This window comes from Telmatherina bonti (genome assembly GCF_933228915.1).
Source record: "Telmatherina bonti genome assembly, chromosome: 13".
NCBI lineage: Eukaryota > Metazoa > Chordata > Actinopteri > Atheriniformes > Telmatherinidae > Telmatherina > Telmatherina bonti.
Window position 1 is genome coordinate 26,388,001 of NC_136611.1, and position 10,906 is coordinate 26,398,906.

The following is a 10,906-nucleotide window of genomic DNA, read 5'->3' on the forward strand; positions in this document are numbered from 1 at the left end:
GGATTTAAATGTGTTAGAGTAATCAGTAACTCTGCCAATATTCTCTGAGGTATTATTGAATTAAAAGGTTACAGCATGCTTTTCATATATTCTTTTTATTCCTCTTGTATGCTTTGGTGTGTTGACATAAGGTGGCAAATTAAAGGAAAATCTTAGTTTTGGAGTCTCAAGAAGATGTCGCGGCACCGCAAGCCTCAACAGGAGCTGTTGTATTCTACAAACTATTTTTGTCCAGCAGGTTTGGTAAAAGCTGCTGTCTCAGGTCTGTCCCTGGTTTCTTAATAATTCACCATCACTGTGAGTTTCTGCCACCAAACTGACCATGATGTTGCCATTGGGTGGCCTTGACAGCATGTGAAATCAGCCACTAGTAGGTCTCAAATACGAGGAAAAGTCAGCAGTGAATGTTGGCAAGTTTTGACCCTTAAACACGGAACAAGAATATGGTGTTAAATTATAGACAAGGAATAAAAATAAATATGGTAAATTAATCTTCTGGAAGCAAAACCATAAAATTTACAGGCTGCTAGTAATGACAGTGGTTTTCATGGCTAGCTTCCATCACGGACACATTCACGTGGCCTTCATTTTCATCTGTTTCATCTCATTTACTTGCCAGTTATTGATGAACACCTGTATGCAATCTTTGGAAAAGTGTAATGTGGTTTAATAAAATTTCCATTTTTCACAGGTTGATGAAAATCACATAAACACACCATTACCAGTGAATGGAAATGGTGTGGATTTTGCACCAGTCACTGATTCAAAGAACATTGTCTGCATGGAGAAAAGGCTGCACTCAAGTGCTCAAAATGCTTTATCATGAAATAATTATTTTTTTTTAAAAATCACACGGACTGCTTCACAGGAAAACCAGAGACGATATATGGTGTATATATAACAGAGAAAAATACCCATTAATGTGCAGGAATCTGTAAGTTAGAAGGAGAAACCTCAGACAGGATCAGACAGGGTGGGCCATTTTCCTCAACCGTTTGGGGTAAGAAGCCATTTTTCTGCCACAAAGTAAATGAGCATATTTCTTAAAATATTGAACCTTTGCACGCTGTGAAAAAGCACATGTAAATACCGCTACTGGTGAATTTTTTCTGAAAAGGAAGGTTTTACTCCAATTTCTTTCCACAAATCCAGTCAGTGTAACCTGAGATTTGGCCACACGCCAGGCTAGATCTTGTGTGGGTTAAGTGCTTATTGTAAAACCCTGTTGGAGTATCCGTGATTCCATGCCTCAAGTAATCTCTATAATATCCTCCTCATGCACAGCTATACACGTGAGTAAAAGGTTTTTTCCTACCTCTTTCTATTACTGTCGTTATTTTAAGGCTGGAGAAAGTGACTTTTAGGGAGTTGAACCAGAGGTATAAACATAAATTAGAAACAAGTAAGTAAGGTTTTTAGACTAGATTTAGCTATATTCAGCTTTAATCATCTTAGTTTAAATAATGTCCCAAAATTTGTAATTATTGACACACAACGCGTAGGAGTGTTTCTATGTCTTTTCCCCTCTGTAGTTTACCTTATCATAAGAAAATTTCCACAATACAACCAGGGAGGAAGCAAATGTGGATTAGATTTTCGAGTTATTGTCCCTGTGGAGATTTTTGTTAGACAACAGCTTACAAATCATTTGTTATGGTTTCCTCTGTGAAAACAGTAGTTAATCAGCAGCCGGAAAGCTTTGGCTGTCTTGATGTTAAAAACAGAAGGGAGTCATCTTCCTTTGAAGGAAGGCCTACTTGCCCCATTTGGAGTGATTGCTTCTCCATGTGTGAAGAGCACGATCTTGCCTGAACACGGGAAGCTTTCCATGCAGATCTGCAATACCCCATGACATCCCAGTGTCATCTATTACAACTGCAGCGACTGGAGGATTGTAGAGCACCTGATGGCTCCAAGCTGAATGAACGTTAATCTTTCAAATGATCTGGGGAAAGCACAACTTATTGAAGTAGATACTAACTCCACTAAAAGTGTTACCTGTGGGACTTCTGCCCCCTCCAGCTATTCCACCTTGTGTGCTTGCCAGGACGAATGTCTACTTTAGAGTGAGATGGAAAAAGAGTAAGAAAGGATGGGGGCCAAGAGGGTAGCTGCGGTGAGCTGAAATTGCAGACTAAAGCATATCTTCAAATCACAGAACCCAGAGGATGGAAGAGGAATCCTCCTACTGTTATTGTTTCCCATGTTCTTCCACCCCCAATAATATTTTCCAGATTAAAGTGCGCTCCTTGCCCTTACTCCAATGACAGACCCCGGTTTCACGGAAGAAAACCAAACAGACCGCAAAAGCGGGAATTGCTTTTCCACTGCATGAGATAATGTGCTGCAAATTGTTAGTGCTGTGGTTTCGCTGCCAAGGTGAAACATTACTTTAGTTTTTCACGGGTCTGCTTCAGACTTATATAACAACACATTATCACGTTGTTAGAAATTAGACATTGTTGCAGAAATTGCCATATCCACCTTTAGTTTCTTGTATTCAGCATCTTTCAGTGATGAAAACGTGATTTTAAGCTTTACAGTTAATGAGTAGATGCCTTGGAAAAGATTTTTATAAGGAACTTGTACCTCCAGACTTATAGTGTGCAGGAGTATGGCTACAAAATGTTTACAGCTCTAACCTAAACATGGCTTAAGTACAGCAGTGAGCCTTTTTGTTTTTTTCTTTTTTGGACCACATCAGAAAACGAGACAAGTTTAATAAGCCGACCCTTCTTAACAAACACATGTATGTAGTTAGTATCCCCTGACAGGCTGCTTTCATAGGCCAGTGCTGAGATCATAATTTGGCTGACTGTCTGCAGGCTCTTTGTAATGTACGTTCAGACTACCACATAGGACGAGGTCTGCACTCTGATTTTGGACATCAGCAACTGCATGTTTAGTTTGGACTTTATCTTGGAAACATCAGCACAAACTTTTAAGTCTGTTAGTTCTTCCAATTCTTTACCGAAGCTATGATTATGAACAAGATGACCCTCGTTTTTTATTTTGCAGCACTTAGACTGAACAGTCACAAAACACACTGCAGTTACGCTTTGAATCAAGCCATTGGAAAAGATTTCCCCTCCACCCTTCACTGTGGCAGTCCGTTCAAAAGGACGTTCATCTGTGTGACGCTTTATAAAGCTGGGGTCAATTAGGTTCACTGCTAAAAATGCCAACCCCATTTCATTGATTTCCTTCCTGCAGATTATGGAGTACAGAGCACACTTTTAAGTGTCAAGTGCTTAATTTCCTCCAGGCAACAGAACACAGTAATAATTATTGTCCATTTGACAGATCATTGTACATGTCACTTCTCATTGCAGATGACCTGACATTGCAGCACTGAATGCATGCAGAAAGTGCTCATGGTTACGTTCATCCAGCAACAGCAATCCAATGAAACATTTAATTGCTTTCCTTCCTCAGAGCTGGCAGTCAGTCTCACTTGGAACAATAGGATGCTTTCCGGATGAATTGTCTCATGAGTAAAACTTTACAAGATTAGCCATTTCTCCAGAGCAATTCTCCATGCATGGCTGGATGATGTTGGAGGATGTGTTTGCTTTGTATTTGTCTTGTATTTACTCAAAATCTGTTTTATGTTTGTTGCATTGCTCTAAACAGACATTTGATCAAACTTAATTTTACACTAGTACAACTAGTTATAGCAGACTCCATAGCTGATTGAAGACAAAAGAACCAAGGTTGGATATATGCAGGTTGTTTCTTTTATTATTATATTATTTAAAGTCTGTGAAAAAATGTTGAAGAGTATTTTTTTTTCCAAATATAACCTGAGTCTTCTTGGTAGCAGCAGTTTGTCCTAAGTCCACTTATATCTGGACAGCTGCTTTTGCTGGCCAAGCGAAGCATTGCTATTAAAAGGTCAGAACCATTCTTACATTGTAGACTGGTCAGTCTGATGGTCTGTCCAGTCACCAGGATGATGAAAGGAAAGTGTGTGACTTTGTTGAAGCTCAAATTGCCATCTTTAAATGCTTATACATTTTAAATGCTTACATAAGTTTTATAATCAGTATAAGTATGGGTAAGCCTGGTTTTGCAAATATGCAAACTGGATAAAATTCAAAACCTGTACACTGTTCTCTGCAAATATACCACCTGTGTCATATTTTCCTTGTATGTGTTATAACTGTCTGACAAATCTACTGTCAGAGCTCTTTGTGTTCCCTTACTGTATTTTTTTCAGCTACCAGCATTCTGCCGTCTGGTTTGTTAAATCGTTTTAAATGAGGTTCTGTCTTTCTTCTGTTTGTGACTACACAGGCACACTGAGCTGACAGATGGGCCCCGTTATGCCATCACTTGTAGGGGCTCAAGACAGCAGCCATTAGTGACTATTATGACTTCAACATAAGACGCTAAAAGATTGCTGTCTGGCTAAGTTGTTCTGTGATATAACTGTTATCTCAGTTTTTCTGTACTTTTTCACACACCTTCCATTTTCTTCTACAAGTTACGGACCAGTGTAAAGCTAAGCAATGCTTTTGAGTAGAAGTTTCTAGACACCATTTCTCCCACGACAGCAGGTATTCAGTTAAAGCAAAAGCCTGGAATCGTGTTTATCTTGTAGCTAAGGAGAGTTCTCCATGAGTCTGACCATGTGTTTGGGGTCAGGATCATGATGCAGAACGACTTCGAGACCAATCGTATGCCTCATTGACAGCATTGCTTGATGGATAAAAATGTAAACTGCATCTTCTAAAGCTTTTGCACAGCTGTATTTTTTACTTTGTCCTTTGAGAATATGATGCACTGTTGAACAAAGGTACTTCCTATATGTATCTGATATGTTTGTAAAGACAGTTGCACTCGTGCAAAACTTGCTTTAAACACGTTAGCTTTGACAACGACTCTTGCTGCCATTGCAGAAAGTTCTAAAGCTATGCATTATTATTTCATATACATGTTGTTTAAAAGAAATGTTCACGATTCATTTTTTGCAAGTCCAAGTCAAGCCTCAAGTCTACAGGTTCAAGTCCAAGTCTAGTAGCAAGTCAGGTTTGGTTGTTATTCACTCCTGCAACACTTGTTTTTTGGTCTGCTTAGACCACTGTATTGTAATATCCAAGGAATTTAACATCCTTACTCGCCTGTTAGCTAATGTCATTTTCTCATAACATTCATCATTAGCATAATCTCACAAATGCTCTGTCCCACTTCTCTGGACAATTCCGTTGCTTTACTTAAATAAAAAAAAATTTTAAAAAAAAACTGTGTATAAACAAAGAGAAAAACCTTGCCAACTGTTTTTGATGTTAGCAAAAATCAATCTAGAAAAGAGAACTTTTCTGGACTAGTTCTGCTGTTCACAACATTTTTTTCTGAATGTAAATAAGACGACCAAAATGCTACACAACAGTGTATGAATCTCCAACCATCCTATGCATTAGATGTGTGTGAAGCAACATACCTGATTTAATTTAAGTGGTTTTCCATCAGCTAGTTATCAAGTTCTGTCTAAGGGTCTGAATGATCCATTAGCTTGCATCAGGTAGCCTGGACAGTACAGTGGCCCTGATTTAGTGCATCAGGTTTATTATCTAAAAAAAAAAAAAAAAAAAAAAAAAAAGCTTGTAAGGACTTTGTTTGAATTGAGAATGGAAAAACGAACATCAAAATTGAACAACAAAATGTGATATTTTAATTTATTAAGATACAATACATACAGATCAGATAATAACACTTTTATAACTAAAACATCAGGAGCTATAACCTATATTTCTAATAAACAGACTCAAAGTCATTCATTCATTATCCTAACCGCTTGGTCCAATGAAGAGTCACGGGGAAGCTGGAGCCTATCCCAACAGTCTTTGGGCAAAAGGCAGGGTACACCCAGGAGAGCTTGCCAGTCCATCGCAGGGCCACACAGAGACAAACAACCACTCACACCCATGGGCAATTTAGAGTAACCAACCGGACTACCCAGGGAGAACCCATGCATCTGTGGCGTGGAGCCAAGGGAGAACTTTGATTGTCCAACAACGCCAGACTGGGGGGGATTGTACTCTTGCCCCAGTCACCAAAAATGAACCACAGGTCCGATTATATACACCATGGTAGGCGGATTCGTTACAAAAACCACAATATTTTATTTAACAATTCAATGAAAGTATTAAAAATCCCCCACCCTTTTTGTACACAGCACACCTCAGTACGGTTATTAGAAATGCAGGCACAAAAACAACAAAAAGTCCTGTTAAAACCTGGGCTCAGTCAGTGCTAGAGTACCCGTGGCGCTTCAAGTAGGGGGGGGGGGTGGGGGGGGTACACAGTTCAAAACCTGGTCATTGACCATTTGCAGTCTGGATGAATGGCCAGGGATCACAGGGGAGACAAAAACAGCAACAGTTCCTCAGGCCCAATGTTGCCTCCCATAAGGAAGAGAACAGGAGTGCCGCTGTCCTGGCACCGGCTCCAATTTAGCCGTCCACAAACCCTCAGAAGTGAGGCCGCCCAACTCCGCTGATGCCCTATTAAGCTGCCAGTGGCATGCAGAGCAATGGAATTGGCATTCAGGCTAGTCTAGCCACAGCTACCAGTCTGCTACTCCAGGCAAGGAAGATCTGCTGAAGGAGCCACCCGGCTGAATATAAAGGTATCCAGCTCCGCCCAGTCATGATTGCCAATCTGTTGCAGCTTGGAGGTGCAATGTGGGAGGGAGGAATCTCATTCCACCACACATCCATGGAGAGAACATGCAAACTCCACACAGAAAGCCCTCTGCTCAAGCCTCACCCTAGCCGAGGATCGCACCAGCGACCTTCTTGCTGGGAGGCCAAAGTGCTAACGACTATGCTAATGTGCAGTCCTGGACTCAAACTGTGTTTATTAATTGGTGTCCATTGGTTATCTGGAGTGAGTCATGGGAAAGCCAGCAGATCATGTAAACAACTCACTGTGTTCATTATATGTCTAACTCTTCATTGGATACCAATTTAATTGACTTAACATTAATATAGTACAAAAGTAGTTACAAGCTAATGCTCACTGCTGGGACACTAAGCTCATTGCTAACACAGATGCTAATAAGCTTTCATTCTACATTGACTGTTCTCTCCACGTGTTGGCTGGAGTTCCTATGTATTTTTCTACCATAGTAATGTGGATAGGTATGTCCTTGGTTTCTGGCAAATAGAGCACATGGATTACCTTTGTTGCATGATTACACTTACACTCTAAAACATCCATGCCCACTGAGGTGCTTCTGTTTCCATCTGCTCCCTGCTGGTTGTCACTGCTGTTTGTGGATATGTATTTCTCTCTATATAGGTGCTCTTGATGATTACCTATAGTGGAAGTTACCTTTATATTGCCTTAAAGACACATTCCAGAACATTTGCCATTTTCCCCATCATGCACCCTTATCAACAGCTAATTCAGCATCCATCTTGCATCGTACTTGACTTGTTAGCTCTCTCCAGCCAGCAAAGGATGATCTTACAATGATTCTTTTTTAGTCTCCTTCACGTTTAATTTGCTTGTATTTCTCTGCTTATTCAGCGCTGGTGCACATTTAAAACAGCCAGTGTGTTTTCTAGTGGTAAGGAAATGTCACACAGCCTCCCAGATGAAAAAGTTGTATAGTGCGATTTCTCAGCTTTGGGATGCTGCTGGGCAGCAGAATGCAAAAATGCACATAATAGATATTACTGTGTCATTAAACAAGTCCAGAACTTTCTGACCTTTTTTAAAATCAGAAAGTTAAGTAATGCATCTTTAAAGAAAACACCATTACAAATTCATACAGACTAAACAAATGTGGCGCGGCACCATCTTAGCATTTGCTTTAAAAAAAAAGTGCCAGCATGGCAGAGGTAGAGCAACGTCACTGAGTGACGTGTTCAAGCATGCCGGTCTTCCCTTGCGCACAGCCATATGGCTTTGTGTCTAGCGTCATGAACTGGCTGAGAGGCATTTTAACTTTACCCCCATTCTTCCAGTGAACATAACAAACAGTGATGAGGATTAAGAAGACTAGTGCACAGTGAGGCCAGGGCTACTGTTGCTCAGACTGCTCTTAGCACTCCCATGTTCACCATTAATTTTATGTATCAGAGTAAACTTTTTTCTAAATTTGCTGTGCTACGAAATGATTAACCTCGTAGCCACCCAGGTATTTAAAGTTAGCTCATAGTCACTATTAACTTTAAACAGTGTAAGATGTGAAAGTTTATCCTTAAGCTGTAGAAGTTGTTACAACCTATTTCCCCTGTGAAGCTGCCACCGGGGGTCCCACACCGCAGGTTTGAACCTCGACCCTGAACAATGAAGCTGGAGAGCTGATGGAAAAGCCATCTCTGTCGAGACAGATTTTATTACTTTCCAGGCTCGCTGTCCCCAATGAGGTAATTTTGGAAAAATGTCCCAAAGAGTAAAGTAAAAGTCAGGTCAGAGTACTTGACCTGTTTGTTTAGAATCTAACACCTAAAACTTTCCATTTCTTAAAACACAAAGAAAAGCAGCTTGAATTTCCTCACTCTCAGCTTCAGTGAATCATACAGGAGCACTAACCAGCATGGAGCTTGTAAAAGGAACAGGGCTTGTGTCAGCACATGTGGTGTGTATCAAATGATTGTAGAAGACCCAACACTGGGGATGCCTTCTTTGCAAAAGTGAAAACCAATTAGGGTAGTTAAACTGAGTCACTGACTTGCAGGAGATGGTATTGTGAGGTTTGGCGAACAAACTTCTGTATCAGATTTTACAGACCTGCATCAATCTGCCAACTTTCATGATGGTCTAAGAAATATAACAGTTTAAAGTTGTGATAATGTACCTGGCAGTAATTCCAGTCAGTTTACAGTTTTCTTTCTAAGTAATAAATTAAATAAAGAAGAATCTTTCTGCAGTCTAAACAGAGTAGAAGAAGGGCTTTGCAGAAACCAGTCTGCAAAGGGGAGTCTTGCTGTGATCTGACACAGGTTGTTTTGAGTCAATCTAATATATATATATATATATATATATATATATATATATATATATATATATATATATATATATATATATATATATATATATATATATATATATATATATATATATATATATATATATATATATATATACATACATATATATATATATATATATATATATATATATATATATATATATATATATATATATATATATACATACATATATATATATATATATATATATATATATATATATATATATATATACATACATATATATATATATATATATATATATATATATATATATATATATATATATATATATATATATATATATATATACAATATGCATATATGTATATATATATGTGTGTGTGTGTGTGCGTGTGTGTGTGTGTGTGTGTATGTTTTTGTGTCTTACAAATGGAAAAGTTGGGATCATTAATCAACATAATGTTGGATAGTATGTGCTCCAGTGCAGGTCAGCAAGTTGGCATCCTGCCTGCGAATTTCTGCACTCATTGCCAGAAAATTGTATAACAAAAAGCAGTGTTACAACTCATTTCCGGTATCTTTTGTGTGTTTGGTAGTTTTAAGCACCCGTCTTTACCATTTCTTCCAGACTGTGGGTTGTTTTCAGATTTAGGGATGTGGGAGGACATGGTCATTCATATGGCAGTGGCATAGATTGTAGCCAGGAGATATTTAGACAAAGTAGGTGGGCTGGGAACGATTGTTGACGATTTTGGCCACTTTATTGATGATGTGCCTGTGTTAGAATGCAGCAGTAGAGGCATACAATAAAAGTCCAGCTGGCCATGAATCGTTCCAAGGACTCACTGTTGGAGATGTGGTTTGGGCTGTAACCACTCAGCTATCAGCTACCAGTATTAACTATGAATTTCTTTCTTTCCTTTTTTTTTTAGGCAATAATTTCCACCACATACTGATTTGGATAAAGCAGGACAAACACTATAAAAAATGTCTTTCACTGATAATCTGTAACTTAAAGAGTTCAATGCTATTTATTCGCATAAATGAATGGGTCAAAGATTTCAGTTTCATAAATATTCTTCTAATAGCCTGTCTGCAGTAGATTTTTAACAAATTCCAAGTCTTCATGTACTGCTCTAATGTTTCTCTTAACCTTTCTCTCGACAATCCTTTATGATTGACAGCTTGTCTTACAAGGCAGTTTTTTGTAGTGATTACTATTTTGAAGTAGCTGTCAGCAATTTGGCAAATCAAAACTATTTCCATGTCAAATTTCTCCTGATTATTCCAGTTACCTTCATATAGGTGCATAAGCACATAGTGCATTGTTCTGAAAAGAAATGCATGAACACATTGTGGAAGAGCTTCTTCTCTTTCTGCAGATACTCCTGTTCAGGCTGTGCTCCTGAACTGACCTGAAATTTGATTAAAGGTTTCAGATATGAGTCGTATTAACTGGATCTTTTAAACATTAAATTCCTGCAAACATGCTGATTTATTATCCACAGCTGACATCCATTTATGATCCTTTTTTTTTAAGGTGGTCATCACTCTGATAACTTGACGCTGCGGTGTTATTTGCAACAACAAAGAAAGAGTGAAGCAGTCGCAGTTTGTTACCACGGGCAGTAATATTTCATACAATAGCCATTAACTGCCATGTCTCATAAGTCACGGGTATTTGTTGGCCATGTCTGTGTTGTAAAATGCTGGGAGGACAAGCTAAATATAAGTATGTATTGGATTTCAAGAAGCATGAAATGGTCATTGCTGAGAGGAAAGCCAGAGACTGCGGTGTAGCCGTTCTTGACAGCGTGTCCCAGGGCAGGACGCTGATGGATGGCTGTCAGAGTCCGAGTACGACCCCATTTCCTGGGGTCTCACCGTAAGAGGTCGCATCACTCTGGAAGTGAGTCACCAGCCTTTTTCTCAGTTCCATGAAGAAAAACCCGGAT